At 38.6% G+C, this 18,073-nt stretch overlaps 1 protein-coding gene and 1 pseudogene across 7 annotated transcripts in view; one reads left to right on the top strand and one right to left on the bottom strand.

Moving 5' to 3' along the window:
- The window catches only part of TANC2 (tetratricopeptide repeat, ankyrin repeat and coiled-coil containing 2), a 369,328-nt gene that overhangs the window by 326,564 nt on the left and 24,691 nt on the right, over positions 1-18,073 (bottom strand). Inside the window, exon 2 of one of the 7 annotated variants that reach the window (XM_072781218.1) lies at positions 272-379. The exons of the other annotated variants lie outside the window; for them this stretch is intronic. The gene's annotated coding sequence lies outside the window, so the exon portion shown is untranslated. The remainder of the gene's footprint in view (positions 1-271; positions 380-18,073) is intronic. 7 annotated transcript variants of the gene reach the window in all.
- LOC140607377 (NADH dehydrogenase [ubiquinone] 1 alpha subcomplex subunit 1 pseudogene) lies at positions 8,802-9,016 on the top strand (annotated as a pseudogene).

The following is an 18,073-nucleotide window of genomic DNA, read 5'->3' on the forward strand; positions in this document are numbered from 1 at the left end:
TAGCAGTGCAGGGGCACAGTTTGATATACTTGATACTTATATACTTAACATACCAGAATTCAGAAGCCAGCCACTGGTAAACACTAAACTGCTTTCTGTTTCTATGGATTCACCTATTCCAGATACTTCATACAGATTTCCACTTATTTTTAAATATAATTTATCTTTTTCTTGGAAAAATCATCTTATAATTTTTTCAATTTGTTAACCAAAACTTACATGCAATATTCTCTTATTCTTAATCTCTGTTATATCTCTTTTTCACTCCTACCTTCAACTAAGAATTCTCATTTTCTGCTATTTATCAGGCAATCTTCTAGGTATTGGAAATATAAAGCTTGAGAAAAAAAATAGCCAGACAAGATTTCTGCTCTCCAACCTAGAAGTGAAAAGAGACAGTAAGTAAACAAATGAATACATGATCTAATTCCAAGTAGTGAAAAATGCTATGAAGACAAATAAAGAATGGCAATGTTTAGAGAGTAAAATAGGGTACTATTTTACACAAATAAGATTAGGGAAAGTTTGTCTGAGAGGATGACATTTGCAGAGATCTGAATGAAATGAGGATGTAATCCTTCAGAATGTATATGAAGATCTAGGCCAGAGAAAAAGCAATTACAAAAATATTGAGGCAGGAACGAGCTTGCAATGTTCAAGGAACAACAATGAAGGCCAGTGTGGCTGGAGAAGAGTAAGAAGGAATGGTAGATGAGGTCACAGAGGTAGCCAGGGTTCAGATTATAAAGTATACTGTAGATTTTGGTAAAGACTGAATTTTATTCTCAATATGATGGGAAATCACTAGAGAATTTTCATGAAAAGCTACTCCATAATGAAAAGATTACAGGCGGGATCCCTGGGTGGCGCAGCGGTTTGGCGCCTGCCTTTGGCCCAGGGCGCGATCCTGGAGACCCGGGATCGAATCCCACGTCGGGCTCCCGGTGCATGGAGCCTGCTTCTCCCTCTGCCTGTGTCTCTGCCTCTCTCTCTCTCTCTCTGTGACTATCATAAATAAATAAATAAATAAATAAATAAATAAATAAATAAATAAAATTTAAAAAAAAAAAAAGAAAAGATTACAGGCAAGATCAATCAGGAAGCTTCTGGAGTAGCTCAAGTTAAGAGATTATGAGGATTACCATCATGACATCTAACTCTTGGTTTCGGCTCAGGTCATGATTTCAGGGTCATGGGACTGAGCCCTGCGTCAGGCTCCACACTCTGTGGGGAGTCTGCTTAGGAGTCTCTCTCTAACTCTCTACCCCCCACTCCTGCTCTCTCTAAAATAAATAAATAAATCTTTTTTTAAAAAGGGAGTGTTCAATAAATATGTGCAGAATGAACAGTAATAACTAGACTACAGAAAGAATAAGTTGCAATGACATCTCTCCCTAGTCCATTCCTTCCCAGGACAATGAGCAAAACACACACACACACACACACACACACACACACTTCATCACACCAGGACCCTGACCCATACAGAACCAGCATATAGAGATTATCAATATAATAATAATTCACCAGAGTTTTGCTCTAAGAGACAATATTAGTAAGATAAAGATTTACCTTGTCAATATATCATTCTGAGACTGAACTAGCTATTTGCAGGATTTTAACCACCTCTACGCCTATCTTGACAAAAACACTCTTTTTAGTGAAAAAGAAAGACATGATTTCAGAGAAACACATTACTGTGCTAACAGCCATAATAAACACAGTGAAAAATTACTCTAGGCCTTATCTTCAGGAAGGTGGTTACTCAGAGGCCTCCTTGGTAAGGGTAACCTAGTTTCTGTTAACCTTCTGTCTAATACAATGTGTTCTAATAAATTAAGTCCACCACAAGAACTCCTCCCATTTGTTGGTAAAAGAGATCAGGAAGTAATCTCTGAACTCCAAACTAAAACTACTCTGACTCCACACCGCCTAAGATTCAACCCCATAGCATTGCTTCCAATATCTCCTATCCTCCCTAAGGCTGATGGGACAAGTGAAGATTGCAATAAGAAAAGCTATATCAAACTCATTATGATGAACAAGCCACAACCACTTTTCAGTTGGTCTATCTGCTGTACCTGGCTCACATACACATACCCACAAGATCTGAATGGGGTGGTGTTGGTGAGGTATACTATGGAATACCTGGAATTTCTAAAAGATTTCTGGAGTTAAGAAAGTAGAAGTTACTACACTTCAGCAGCATGCAGACCCTCCAAGTCTGACCATACCAATGAATTGTACCAATTGCGACACTCTGATTTTATAAAAAGAAATATATACACTTAGTCTTTGACCATTATTCTAGACACACGGCTCCTAAAACCCTAGTAATTTGCTAAAAGAGTGGAAATGTTCCTTTGTTACGTTAGTAAGATGACTTTTGGAAAGCCTCTAGGTAACCTCAGGATAGGGGCTGTTTGCCAAGAGAACCAAACCTGTGATTATAAGGTTGAAACTTTTAGTCTCACCCACAGACTTCTGGGGAAGAAGGGAAAGGCTAGAGGTTGAATCAATCACCAATACCCAAAGATTTAATCAACTGTGCCTACATAATGAAGTCTCCATAAAAACCCAGAAGGATGGGGTTCAGAGAGCTTCCACATGGAGATTAAGGGAGAGTGGTGCACCTAAAGAACAGGGAAGATCCATGCCCCTTCCCACATACCTTGCCCTATGCATCTCTTCTATCTGGCTGCTCCTGAGTTAGAATCTTTTATAATAAACTAGTAATCTCGTAAGTAAAAAGTTTCTCTGAATTCTGTGAGCCACTCTCGCACATTAACTGAACACAAGGAAGGGGTCTTGGGAACCTCCGATCTATAGCCAATAGGGTCACAAGCATAGGTGACAACCTAGACTTGCAATTGGCATCTGAAGTGGGCTCTAGGAGGGATAGGGCAAACTTGTAGTACTGAGCCGTTAACCTGTGAGATCTGACCCTATCTATAGGTAGGGTCAGAATTAAGATAACTGCTTTTTTGCAACGGGTTTGCCGCCAGAACACAGGTGTCATGAAAACCACTGCTAAACCTAAACCAAAATGGGAAAGGAAAAGACTCACATCAACATTGTCGTCATTGGACACGTAGATTCGGGCAAGTCTACCACTACTGGCCATCTGATCTACAAATGTGGTGGGATCGACAAAAGAACTATCGAAAAATTTGAGAAGGAGACTGCTGAGATGGGAAAAGGCTCCTTCAAGTATGCCTGGGTCTTGGATAAACTGAAAGCTGAACGTGAACGTGGTATCACCATTGATATCTCCCTGTTGAAATCCAAGACCAGCAAGTATTATGTGACCATCATTGATGCCCCAGGACACAGAGACTTTATCAAAAACATGATTACAGGCACATCTCAGGCTGACTGTGCTGTCCTGATTGTTGCTGCTGGTGTTGGTGAATTTGAAGCAGGTATCTCCAATGGGCAGACCCGTGAGCATGCCCTTCTGGCTTACACACTGGGTGTAAAACAACTAATTGTTGGTGTTAACAAAATGGATTCCACTGAACCACCCTACAGCCAGAAGAGATATGAGGAAATCGTTAAGGAAGTCAGCACCTACATTAAGAAAATTGGCTACAACCCCGACACAGTAGCATTTGTGCCAATTTCTGGTTGGAATGGTGACCAACATGCTGGAGCCAAGTGCTAACATGCCTTGGTTCAAGGGATGGAAAGTCACCCGTAAAGATGGGAATGCCAGCGGAACCACACTGCTTGAAGCCCTGGATTGCATTCTGCCACCAACTCATCCAAATGATAAGCCCTTGCGTCTGCCTCTCCAAGACGTCTACAAAATTGGTGGTATTGGTACTGTCCCGGTGAGTCGAGTGGAGGCTGGTGTTCTTAAGCCTGGCATGGTGGTCACCTTTGCTCCAGTCAATGTTACAACTGAAGTAGTCTGTTGAAATGCACCATTTGAGTGAGGCTCTTTCTGGGGACAATGTGGGCTTCAATGTCAAGAAGGTACCTGTCAAAGATGTTCGTCGTGGCAATGTGGCTGGTGACAGCAAAAATGACCCAGCAATGGAAGCAGCTGGCTTCACAGCTCAGGTGATTATCTTGAACCATGCAGGCCAAATCAGTGCTGGATATGCACCTGTGCTGGATTGTCACACAGCTCTCATTGCTTGCAAGTTTGCTGAGCTGAAGGAAAAGATAGATCGTCGTTCTGGAGAAAAGGGAACCCTCTTGCACTGTTGGTGGGAATGTGAAATGGTGCAGTCACTCTGGAAAACTGTGTGGAGGTTCCTCAAAGAGTTAAAAATAGATCTGCCCTACGACCCAGCAATTGCACTGCTGGGGATTTACCCCAAAGATAAGATGCAATGAAACGCCGGGACACCTGCACCCCGATGTTTCTAGCAGCAATGTCCACAATAGCCAAACTGTGGAAGGAGACTCGGTGTCCATCAAAAGATGAATGGATAAAGAAGATGTGGTTTATGTATACAATGGAATATTACTCAGCCATTAGAAATGACAAATACCCACCATTTGCTTCGACGTGGACGGAACTGGAGGGTATTATGCTGAGTGAAATAATTGGAGAAGGACAAACATTATATGGTCTCATTCATTTGGGGAATATAAATAATAGTGTAAGGGAATAGAGGGGAAGGGAGAAGAAATGGGTAGGAAATATCAGAAAGGGAGACAGAACATGGAAGACTCCTAACTCTGGGAAACGAACTAGGGGTGGTGGAAGGGGAGGAGGGCGGGGGGTAGGGGTGACTGGGTGGCGGGCATTGAGGGGGGCACTTGGGATGAGCACTGGGTGTTATTCTGTACGTTGGCAAATTGAACACCAATAAAAAATAAATTATTATTACAAAAAAAAGAATTAAGATAACTGCTCAGGGGTGCTGAAAAAAAACATATCAGATTGACCAACTGATGTGTCAGATAATAACATCAATGTTGTTGGTTACTAAATGGGGTGCAATATCTAACCAAGCTCTATAATATGCACTGTATTCTAATTATATACAATCAGAAGCTCTGAGGGCCCAGGGGACCACCACCTACATATCTTAGCCAGCACCTTCCAAAGGGTGATGATAAACAGTTTTGATCTCAGCAATTTACCAAAACAAAAATGGGATGAAAGAAACAGCTGTAAGTCAGAAGTAATGTATTCCCACTCCCATTAGTGGAAATATAGTTTTTGTAAAAAAGAGAACAACAGAGTTAGAAAAATCTCAGGAATTCTAGAGGACATTTTCAAAAGACTGCTCTGTCACAAGTCAATTATTTAAGGGACCATATTAAGTTTGTTTTAAAAATTGGCATGACATCCAAGTCTGAGTCTATACAAATATCCCAACATCCAGTTGAGACATAACTTTCTGGAAGGACTTACAAATAATAGGAGAAGCAATTCTTTAAGGCACTCTCTCAGCAGTTAAGACTCTATAACAAGGAAATAAACTCAATCCTCACTGGCTTAACCAAAATAGAGAATCCGCCATTTATTTTAGAGAATAAGAAAAAGCAAGGTTGACCTCTGTTGCAACCAAGGCTTGAAGATGACAAGGATGCAACTCTTGACTCTGTTTCACCTATACTGGATCTATTCTCAGTCTCCACATTTGTGGTCCCCAACAACTTCAAACTCACTCATTAGCACATCCAGGCCAGCAGAAGAGTAAGGTCTTGGTTCTGAGATTTTTCTCTGATTTGAAGGTGTGTACTACTGAAACAAAGCAATGTGATACACTGGTTGGCTAAGGCCTATGTCATGTCCTCCACCTCTAGCCCATCCCACTCAGGCCAGGTGAATAGAATATTGAGAAACACATCTCACACTAAAATTAAAGCTACCAAACCAAAGGGAAAACAGAATGTAAGTTAAGGAGACAAGCAACAATGTGTCCCCCACAGTGCTATACTGCCTACAGGAGATAGTTAAAATCATCACTTGGGGGCACCTGGGTGGCTCAGTTGGTTAAGTGTCTGCCTTCAGCCCAGGTCATGATCTCAGGATCCTGGGATCGAGCCCCGTGTCCAACTCCCTGCTTAGCAGGGAGTCTGCTTGTTCCTCTCCCTCTGCCCCTTTCCTCACTTATGCTTTCTCTCTCTCTCTCTCTTTCTCTCTCTCTTTCATAAATAAAATCTTTAAAAATAAAAAACCCATCACTTGGATGAGTATCATTTCTACCATAGCTCAGTTTAAGAAACTATGAGGCAGAGCAATAATTTCTCAACAAAGGAACAAAGAGAACATTTTGCTCAAAGGCCTAATAAGTGCACCATCTTTCGAGAAATGATATTTGAGACTAAGCAGATAAAACAGACTACATGTATCTCACTAACCCCCTTGCCAAGCTGACTAGAGACAATCTGCTGGGCCTCAGCATCTTTTATCAGCAAGAAAACAGCAGGGGCAACTATGTATACTTATAAGGCAGGTACTCAATCTATGGCCTAGTTTTGGAGAGAGATGGGGAAGGCCTGTAAGCAGCAATTTTTAACAATGGTGGAAAAATCAATGCCCCTGTAACGACTTTTTTTACAACCCCCATAAGCCTCTGCATAATAACCCTTTATACACCCACCTCAGATGACCAAGGGGGCAATACTGTATCAAGGTGATTCAGGAAAAAATAAATATATGCCATTCTCTATTCAGAAACCATGCAAGAGAAAGACTAATATACCATTAGGAAGTTTAAGTTTTATCACTGAGGTAAATAATTAACCCAAAACATAAGGAGTATGTATAGAAATACCTTCATAAACACAGATTGATAAAAACCTCATACATGTCCTTACTAGCATTAAATTGAATACCACAGGGCAACAAGAATGACCCTTAAACTACAATCACAGAAAAAAAAAACTACAATCACAGTATTAACTATTAGCAGTGCATAATAAACTGCATCCACCTCTAAACCACTGAGACAATATCTAGGAGTGGAGGTCATCTGAGTTCTGTATATGTATCTGGAGCAGACTTTATTTACATATCCTTAAAACTTGAGCCACTGTTCCCAAATGAGAATGGAATATTGGTATAAAGTGGGAAGATCTGTACATCCTATAGCTGTAAAGAGGAGAAAGTAAACAGTGGATACTTCTCATAGGGGAGACTAAATGTAATAATGTTTTCTGTTCCAGTAATGTCAGAAATTATCACTAATGGGCCAAAGGCAGGCGCTAAACTGCTGCGCCACCCAGGGATCCCATGGGATATTGTATAAGGGACTATAGTGCTCCAGGAAAATGGGTTTTGGAAACAGCTGTATACTATCTCAGAAGTAGTATCTAATAATTCAGAGAGATACTTGCCAGCATAAAATAGTACAACCAAACTAGGGCCAGAACTGGCAGGGAGAAGAAGGGAGAGGTGAGGCATCCCTGCCTGCCAACTGACACTAATAAACAAAGATTAGCCAGTAGTGCTGGAAGGGGGAGCAAGAGCTTCATTCAATGACCACATTAACAACACATATCACCTACCCACAAATGAGGTAGGACACAGTAACCATAAGGAGGGGGAGGGAATACTTAATGCCTCAGGGAGGAGTCCTTAGTTAATTCTTAAAGAAAAGGAAGACACCTCTTATTACCATACATTGTAGCAATGAGTTCCCTTTCACTGATGCTAATGCATAAGACTCAAGACCATAGATTGTGCCTGTGATAGATCAAGAATAGGAGAATGGTAACAGTACAACAGAAGGACAGGGAAAAGGTAGGGAAGATGGAGAGTGGAAAGGGCTGGGGAGAAATTGCAGTTCAGTAATAAGTGGCAACACTTTTCTTTGTATCAGAGAATCCAACCAAAATTCTAATCTATGAATTGAGGATGCCCAGCAAGTATGCATTCTATGTGGCCTGACAATGACACATAGTGTCAGTGGAGTATACACTCTACTAAAGGAAGAGGGATAAGTATTCCCTTACAAGGAGTCACAGGATTCAACTGAGAGAGTAACAACTGAGAGAGTCTTCTCACCTATGCTTATCTATCCATCTCTACTGACACAAGTCATTTAATGGTTATTGGTATATTCAGGTTTTCTGTTTCTTGAGTAGTCAATTTGTGAAAAGCATTTTTTAAGCCATCTACTTCATTTAAGTATTAAAGTAGGCTTAAGGGAACATGAGCAGGAACGTATAGTGTTTACTACAGAATGGAAAGGCCTTTTCTCTCTTAACCACGCTTTCATATTTTCCATTTCTTTATCTGCACTGCACTCTGGCAACTTCTTCAAATTTATCCGCAAATCACTAATTTTCCCTTCAGCCATTTCTACTTTGTAATTCAGTGAAAAATTCAGTGAACAAAGAGTGAACCCTAATGCAAACTACAGGTTTTGGGTAATAATGATGGGTCGATGTAGGTTCATCGATTTTAACAAATCCATACAACTGTGGTGTGGGATGCTGACAGTAGAGAGGGTTGCACAGGTTTGAGGACAGGGGAGACATGAGAACTTTTGTGATTTCTCTTCAATTTTGCTGCATCCAAAACCGCTCCAAAAAATACCTAATTGTTTTTTAAAAACTGAAAGAAGGAAGAGAATGAGGGAAGGATGGAAAAAGGGAGGATCAATTAATAGGGAAATGATCAAATTTTTGGCATATGAAATACATGAACCATGGAATATCATGATGTACAGTTTAAATAGTATATAGTGCATCTGTTGTAAGATGAAAAATTCTCCAAGTTTTATACTTAAGTGAAAATAAGCAAGTTGGGAGCCTACTGGGAAGTAGCTAAGGCCAGGTCACCTTTATCAGCCAAAAAGGAAGGGTTTGGCCCAGGCAACCGCAGTACGATGTGGTTCAAGATTCTGCCTGGGATTGGTGTCATGGCCAGGTGGCTTGGCCATCCCTGGCACAGCCATGGCACACATCCACAGGTTCAGGAACGGGGGCAAGGAAAAAAAGAGTTGCCTATTGACCATATCCGTGGAGTTTGATGCAAAGAGACAGGCGCATCTCTGGAGTTAATCATTACTATATGTCAAAGGGTTTGGAGAATATCCATTAAGGAAGTGTTTTCCTGATTGATTTAAAATAACTCAGTTATGTTCATCTACCCTTCTAGAAGGTGATGCAGTGCATTAATGTAGTGCATAATAAAAAAATTTAAAATAAGAAAGAGAATAAGCAAGTCACAGAGCAATATGTAAAGTATGGCCTTATTATAATTTTTAGAACTATGTGTTTATGGACCTATATGTGTGTGTGTGTGTGTGTGTATTTAGAACTGTGAGAAAAAACACATAAACTTTATAAACATTCCCACAGAAAATAAGTACAGTATGAAAAGGGAGATAAAGGTGAAATTTTTATAAATATACATCTTAATTTAAAAAATAATAAATGAGGGACACCTGGGTGGCTCAGTGGTTGAGCATCTGCCTTCAGGTAAGGGCAGGATCCCAGGGTCCAGGGATCAAGCCCCGTATTAGGCTCTCTGCAGGGAGCCCGCTTCTCCCTCTGCCTCTGTCTCTGTGTCTCTCATGAATAAACAAATAAAATCTTAAAAAAAAATAAAAGTAATAAATGAAATTCAGTGTGGCATGTACTACATTCACCATCTTTGTCTAGTTCCAAAACATTTTCATCACTCCAAAAGTATTTATTCATTATTAATGTCAGCATAAAATTTCTGTGAATCCCCGCAAAAGCAGTTAAGATCTCAGAGGGTGAAGGATGAGAGAGCACTCTAGAAAATCTTTGCCTTTCAAGTTGACTAGCTTCTCAAAGAGTTATCCCATCAACCTACAATGTCTCAATGCATAACCAGTGACACATACACCCAAAAAAGGAAAACAAAACAAAAAAATCCAAAATCACAAAAACAAAGTTTAAAAATTTAGATCTTTTTTAATATACGCATTTTCTAATAAAACATTTTAAAGTTACACGATACAACTGTTTTGTCACCAGTTCAGTAAAAGGTTCAGTAAAAGGTCAAATCAAAAGAGTATTTACAGAACTACCACTACCACTTCCTGCATCATTTGCTTTCCCTTGGTTTCTCCAAACCATATAATGAACCAGTCCAGCAGGACCATGAAGTTAAAATTAACCTGCTATTTTAGAAGACTAAGTCCAGGCATTAAGCATTCTTATAAATAACATCAAGAAACAACCAAAACACATCTACACAGTAAAAACTTTATTTTAGTAACATATGTTAACCTAAAATTCTTTACAAATTATATTCTTGGGCTTAGGAATGCTTCTCTACTTCTAAAACATGTGAAATACAGATGGCAAGGCTGCCTCAAATCTTTTTCTAGTATTAACCTATAAATAAATTTTAAAATAAAACGTCTTCTAATCTTCTAGTTATTCAATGTTCATTATGAACCAACTAAGTATAAGGCCTTTAGAAGGTACTAAAGAAAAAAAATTTTAAGTTAATAATAATTCGGGATCCCTGGGTGGCGCAGCGGTTTGGCGCCTGCCTTTGGCCCAGGGCGTGATCCCGGAGACCCGGGATCGAGTCCCACATCGGGCTCCCGGTGCATGGAGCCTGCTTCTCCCTCTGCTTGTGTCTCTGCCTCCCTCTCTCTCTCTCTGTAACTATCATAAATAAATAAAAAATAAAAAAAGCAGGCATCCTTAAAAAAAAAAAAAAAAAAAAAGTTCCTGCTTAAAGGACCATCCAGTCTCTTAATGAGAGTTAAGAAAAACTGAGGCGAAATACAATTCAAAATAGAAGGTGCTAGGTACTACAGGAGAAATACAGTGTGATGGGAATTTGTAAGAGGGTTTAAGTAAATAGTTCCTAAGTGTCTACTAAGGGGCCCAGCGTCATTCTGAGTACTAATGATAGCAACAGTGAACTGCCTTCAAGAAATTTTACAGCCTGGGATGCCTGGGTTGCTCAACGGTTTCAGTGTCTGCCTTGGCTCAGGGCGTGATCCCAGAGTCCCAGGATCGAGTTCTGCACTGGGCTCCCTGCATGGAGCCTGCTTCTCCCTCTGCCTGTGTCTCTGCCTCTCTCTGTGTCTCTCATGAATAAATAAACAAAATCTGAAAAGAGGAAAGGAAGGAAAGGAAAGAAGGAAAGGAAAGGAAAGGAAAGGAAAGGAAAGGAAAGGAAAGGAAAGGAAAGGAAAGGAAAGGAAAGGAAAGGAAAGGAAAGGAAAGGAAAGGAAAGGAAAGGAAAGGAAAGGAAAGGAAAGGAAAGGAAAAAGAAATTAATTTTACAGCCTCGGGGCACCTGGGTGGCTCAGTGGTTGAGTGTCTATCTTTGGCTCAGGTCGTGATCCCAGGGTCCTGGGACTGAGTCACGCATCAGGCTCCCTGCCATGAGCCTGCTTCTCCCTCTGCCTTGCTCTCTGTGTCCCTCATGAATAAACAAAATCAAGAAAAAAGAAAAGAAAGAAAAGAAAAGAAAAGAAAAGAAAAGAAAAGAAAAGAAAAGAAAAGAGGAAAGAAAAGAGGAAAGAAAAGAGGAAAGGGAAAGGAAAGGGAAAGGGAAAGGGAATTTTATAGTCCAGGGGCTCCTGGCTGGCCTAGTGGAGCATGTGGCTCCTGATACTGGGGTTGGGCACAGTTTTCTGCATTTACCTAGTATTTCTCACAGAGGAAACTGTGCATAAGCATGTGAACTTCCCATTATGCTAAAATCATTCCCTGATATATCAATCATATTAAAATAAATTCACATTCTCAAAATAAAGTGATATAGCAGAACTGAATATATTAGTACTTATGTCCACCAAAATACTCAAATTTCAATTCTTAGAGTGTTGAGGATGGGAAATAATTTGCTGTTTTCTCATGAACATTCTTAGAAAGCAATGACTGGATATTCTTAGACATTGCAATAAAGATTGCAAACCAAACAAAGATGGTCAATAAACTCATATTTTATAAGCAGTTAGCAGTATAACTACATTGCCATTAAGGAGACCAAAGTAAGTTACCCACAAGAACACTTTAACTTTTGTTGACCAAAAGAGTTAATATCAGGGATAACTATAATGATTAGCTATAGTAAGAAATCAACTACTCTTATCAGAATATCTGTCCTCTAAAAGCAATTTTATATGATTTCATCATGAAATATGGACAAAGGTAAATCCATTAATCCTCCAAATATGAACCATCTCCAAATTTTCTTTTTTTAAAGATTTTATTTATTTATTTGACAGAGAGAAAGAGAGAATAAGCAGGAGGGAGGGGCAGAGAGAAAAGCAGACTCCCAGTTGAGCAGGGAGCCCAACAAGGGACTTGATCCCAGGACACTGGGGATCATGACCTGAGCAGAAGGCAGACATTTAACCAACTGAACCACCCAGGCACCTCATCTTCTAATTTTTGAAAATGCTACTTACAACCTTTACTTAGCTTCTATGCTACTCCCAGCTATCTACTTTGGACATTTAAAGATAATGCCAGGACCAGCCTCCAATTTCTGAAGTTGACAGACATAGGAAGCAAAAGATATCTGAAGACAAGCCAGGCTTGATAAGAAGATGGCTCAGGGCAAATTATTTAACTACCCCAGAATTTTTACCAAATCAGAAGCAACATCAGAAATCAAGTTTCCCAAATCTATCTTTAATTATCATTGTCATACTTGATTCTCTCTTTGTACCAAACAAAACAGTTGATTGTGTTAGTGTAATGGCAAGAAATGGGGTTCTGGGGGATATTCTCCATTGCCACTTACTAGTTTCCTGATTGTGAGCATACTAAATATAAATAGCCTTTAAAAGGCTCAGTTTCCTCATCCATAAATTGAAGCTAATAATATTAAAGTGACTTTCCATTCATATGTTTTAAAAACGAAGGGAATTAAAGCAAATAAAGGACTTTAGCACAGTCTGGGACCTGCTAAGCAATTGATAAACATGAAAGTATTAACATGAACATCTGTATTCACTGGGGATACAAAATATCATCACTTTTCTATATTCCTTAGTTGCTCATTTATAACATGTCTCTTACACTGGCTGCCTACTTGTTTTTTAAAATGTCACCTTACAGGATGCCTGGGAGGCTAAGTGGTTCTGGCATCTGCCTTGGCTCAGGGTGTGATCCCAGAATCCCAGAATCCCAGGATCGAGTCCTCCACTGGGCTCCCTGCATGGAGCCTGCTTCTCCCTCGGACTGTGTCTCTGCCTCTCTCTGTGTCTCTCATGAATAAATAAATAAAATCTTTTTAAAAATTAAAAATTAAAAAAAAAAGTCACCTTCCTAGAAGTAGACTTTTGTTTGCACAAGTAAAATAACTTCTCCTAGCTTCCCTGAAATAAAGTTCAAGGGAAAGTTTACATATAAACCATGGCTCCTTTTCTCCATCTTGCTTCTTTCTGTTCTAAGTTCCAGGGCATGCTGAAGAACTAGAGCTGGTGCTGATTTGGTCTTCTGACAAACTTCACAGCTGTGCCTGAGTACTGGATTTGTAGTAAATCTGGGATATCTAAATCACACTCAGTGAGAATCGCTTTTATTATTTTTGCCCTAGTTATGTAGCCCTGATTGTATACCACTGAAAATTTTTTTTCCTTATCTACTTTCCTCTAAATTCCTGATTTGCTTATTTTGGTCTATAACCCAAAGCAATTATATACCTTAATACATGATCTCACTTATACATCAACTGCATTTAAACTTCAAAAATCATTCTTACACATAAACACCATTACTATTCTCAACATGAAAAGAGAAAATCTCATTATAGTATGAGCAAAGCTTAAGTGCTGAAGAAAATCTACAAAAAAGTAATTAAAACAAGAAAGCAGGTCCAGTCTAAGACCTCCTAAAATTGAAGTAACCTGATTTCCTATAGATCTGTCTCTTATCTTGTATGAAAAGTATTACTCTCACCAAACAAAAATACTACAGGTGAATTAAAAAGACTATGTTTAGTGGAGACTTACTATACTCACTATCACAACTATGGAAGATATCTATCTAACATATTTTTTAAATTATGTGACATGTGACTTCTCTTATTAATACATTTTAGTCTCCTGCCTCCAGCCCCCTAAGAAAAGCCCACCTTCTCTCCACTGAATTGCATATTTACTCCTTACTGTATCTTCATATCATCATAGTAGTAGTTAATAGTTTTTGAGGTGCTTACTATATGCCAAAAACTCTGCTAATAAGCACTTTAGGTGCATTCATTTGTTTAACCCAGAAACACCATGACATAAGTCTTTTACAGATGAGAAACCTGAGGCTTCAAGGGGTCAAAAAACTTGTCATAAATCACATACTTGGCAAATAAAATCAGAATGTGAACTCAGACATGTCAAGACTCCGAAACTTGTGCTTGTAATCACTTATATACTAGGAGATAATATTTTTCCCTAAATTCAACTTTGTATCTTTAGCAAGTCACTCATTGTCTGCTTTGTAACATTCAATAAATATATTCTGAAAGAGTAGTAAGTTTAGTTTAATTATTCAGATATTCAAAGTCGCCACTGGGAGAAATGAAATTCCCACTCTTTCTTAATGCAAACCACCAGTTTTCCCAACCAAACTATGATCACTGGGATCCACAGAATTTAAAACCTGGCAGTGGGGGAAAAAGGCTTCCCCCACTTTCAGGGGGAAGAAGAGAAGAGAGCTTAGGTTTTTTTCCCAATGTAAATAGTAATTTCTACTTGTTTTGATATCTCTATCTATACATATTATAAGCTCTTTGGCACGTTTATAAGTAAACATATTATAAGCTCTTTGGCACGTTTATAAGTAAACAACACAAATACACTTTAATGAGTAGTTATAAATAAAATGACAAAGAAGAAAAATGTGGTTCAAACAAGTATATAAAGTACCAGAATTTGCCAATTAAAAATTAAAACTATGTAAAGCAAAATGGGGACCATTTTGCCAATGTGAGAATAAGTTTATTCTTAATAAAGGCATTTATCAAAATATCAAATTGGTGACACTTTACGATTTGCTACATTAGATTTTCTAGTCAGACATGCTAAGGAATATTAGTATTTAGGCAGGTGGTGATTATAAATTACAGAATACTAACGAACTCAGAAACCCGAAATGATCTACTTTATGACAATTCCCAAATTATTGCATTATTATTATTGTATCTAGTTTAATTTGAAAAGATAGCTACAGTCCTTTTAAGATGCTGTGATAATCCTCTATCTGAGGAGACCTCAATAAAGTTACAGCATTCACAGTTTATCTTGATTCTGATACAATAATTTCATTATTTCTATATATCCAAAAGATCAAGCAGCAGGAACCCTCTTATATGCACTATATATTTTTAAAAACCAATAAGCGGTTCTAAAAGAGCATCCCATTCTAAAAAAAATAATAATAATCTTAAATATGATTTAGACAAAATCTTTACCTAAATCAGACTGCTAAATAGACAATATAAAGAGATCATGCAATATAATGGAAAGAGTATGATCTTTGGACAGAGATTACTTACATTCATATCCTGGCTTTATCAATTACTTTATCTGTACAAATTATTTAGCTTCTGTGACCCCCCCACCCCCAGTTCTCCTCTACAATGAAAAGAACACCATTTAACTTGCAAGGCTGTTCTAAAGAATAAAGATGTATGATCTGATACCACCTACCAACTGCTAAAGTTACCTACCCCAAATTCTCAGTCTCTTCCCTGTTATCAGAATACTGATTTTGGAGTAACAATGTAATGTGCCTCAAGTATCAGCTTCCCAGTCTCCCACACATCCTATGGTGGCCATGTGACTCATTTGTAACCAATGAGATGAAAGCATAAGGCTTATGAGCAAGGATTAAAGGAAATCCACTGTTTTCCTAATAAAAAAAACTAAAATGGGGAGAAAACAGCCATCTTGCCACTTCAAAGATAAAAAAGAAACAAAGAAGGAGCCTGATGGCATTGTGTAACTGCCACGAACCCTGGACTGCATATATCCAGATTTCTGTTACTAAAGAAAAAGTCCAATGTAATTAAGCCACCGCACTTGAGTTTCTGTTACATGCAGCTGAACACAATCCTAACAGAGTATATAAAAGCGCCCAGGAAAAGAATCCAACACCCAGAAGACCAGTAAAGGTAATTATTTCATAAAACTTCTCATTTAACAGAATGCATTAAATTATTCATCAGTAAAATAGTGTTAAATTATTCATCAGTAAAGTAATGAAACAGTGGGATGTCAACTAACACACATGCACGTGCACACACAGCCCAGTTATTAAAAACCAGGTTAGTATAATGCATTCACTAAGATAAAAATTCTAATAGCAGAGAATCAAAGAATGAATAGGTTTTTTTCTGAGTATACTTTGAAGATTTTATTTACTTATTTGAGAGAGAGAGTGAGCAAGGAAGTCAGTAAGACAGCACAAGCTAAGGGAAGAAGCAGAGAGGAAGAAGCAGATTCCCCACTGAGCAGGGAGCTTGATGTGGGGCTCGATCCCAGGACCCTGGGATCATGACCTGAGCTGACCAACTGAGCCACCCAGGTACCCCAAATATAAATTTGGATGCCTCGGTGGCTCAACGGTTGAGCATCTACCTTTGGCCCAGGACATGATCCCAGAGTTCCAGGATCAAGTCCTGCATCAGGCTCCCTGCATGGAGCCTGCTTCTCCCTCTGCCTATGTCTCTGCCTCTCTCTGTGTGTCTCTCATGAATAAATAAATAAAATCTTTAAAATATATATATATTTATACAAATAAATAAGTAAAGCATGGTATGTCAGAAAATGATAAACCCTAGAAGGGGAAAAAAGGTAGAAAAGGTGGACAGGAATATTGGGGGTTGAAAGAAGGGAAGATTGGAGCATTGCAACTGTAAACTGGACAAGCAAAATCTGAAGACAATGAAATTAACTGTGCAGATACCCAGGGAAATAAAACACCAGGCAGAAGAAACAGTAAAAGCAAAAGTCATAAGCCAGAACCATGCTTAGTTTACTCAAGGAGCAGCAAGAAGGCCTGCATAACTAAAGTCCAGGGCTTCAGGAGCAGGAGGGAGGAGTTAGAAGCAGTAGGTAAGATCAGAGAACTTACGCCAAAATGTGTAGTAGGGCCTTATTGGCTCTTGTAAGAACTTTAGCTTTTATTCTGAATAAGACGAACATTCACAGGACAGATATTAATAAGAGTAAAGACATGATCTGACATATTTTCAAAAGATCAGTCTGGCTGCTCTTTTGAAGAGAAATTACAGAAGCAAACTAGTTAGTAAGGTGGCTACAGTAATTCAGGTAAGTGATACCAGCAGCTCAGACCTGGGTGGAAGTGGTAGGTAGCAGTCAGATTCTAAGTATGTTTTGAAGGTAGCCAATAGTTCTCCAGATAGACTGGATATGGTAAGCAAATAAGAAATCAAGGGTGACTCCAACATTCTGAACATACAGAAGGAAGGAGCTTCTACAAGATGGAAAAGACTACAGGGAGAATAGTTGGGAGGGAAGAGGGGAATAGTGAGAAGTTTAATTTGGGGCAAATGTGCTTGAAATGTCTATTTGACATACAAGTAAAAACATCAAGTAAGCAGCTAGATATAGGAGTTCGGAATTTGGGAAAGAAATCTGGGTTACATACATATACTTAGGAGTTACCAGCATATAGACAGTAAATACAGACATAAGATTGAGATTATCAAAGGAATGAGTACAAACTGAGATCATATGAAATCTTCATCTTAGGTAGGACTATTGTATTGAGCAACATAGAGATCACTGAAGTCCTTGATAAGAAGTTTCCCTGGAATAACAAGGGCAAAATTCTGTTTAAAGGGGGCTGGAAACAGGATGTTTTCCAACAATATAAAAATACATACACAAAAGATTATTATTACAATTTTTACTGCAACATACTGGAAACTCTGTAAATGTCCATACATTGAAGGTCCATATACACTATGAAGTACTATACAGAACTGTAAAAACAAAAGAAATAAACAGCTCTATAAAATATAAAATGATTTTTGAGGTATATTGTTAAGCAAAAATAGCAAAATGCAAGAGTATTATATTATGCTACCTTTCTTGTAAGAAAGAAGAAATAAAAAATATGAATGTATATGCTAATTTTTTAGAAGAATACAGGAAGGATAAGCCAAAAACATTTGGCAGCCAGAAAG

Source organism: Canis lupus, chromosome 16 (genome assembly GCF_048164855.1).
Source record: "Canis lupus baileyi chromosome 16, mCanLup2.hap1, whole genome shotgun sequence".
Taxonomy (NCBI): domain Eukaryota; kingdom Metazoa; phylum Chordata; class Mammalia; order Carnivora; family Canidae; genus Canis; species Canis lupus.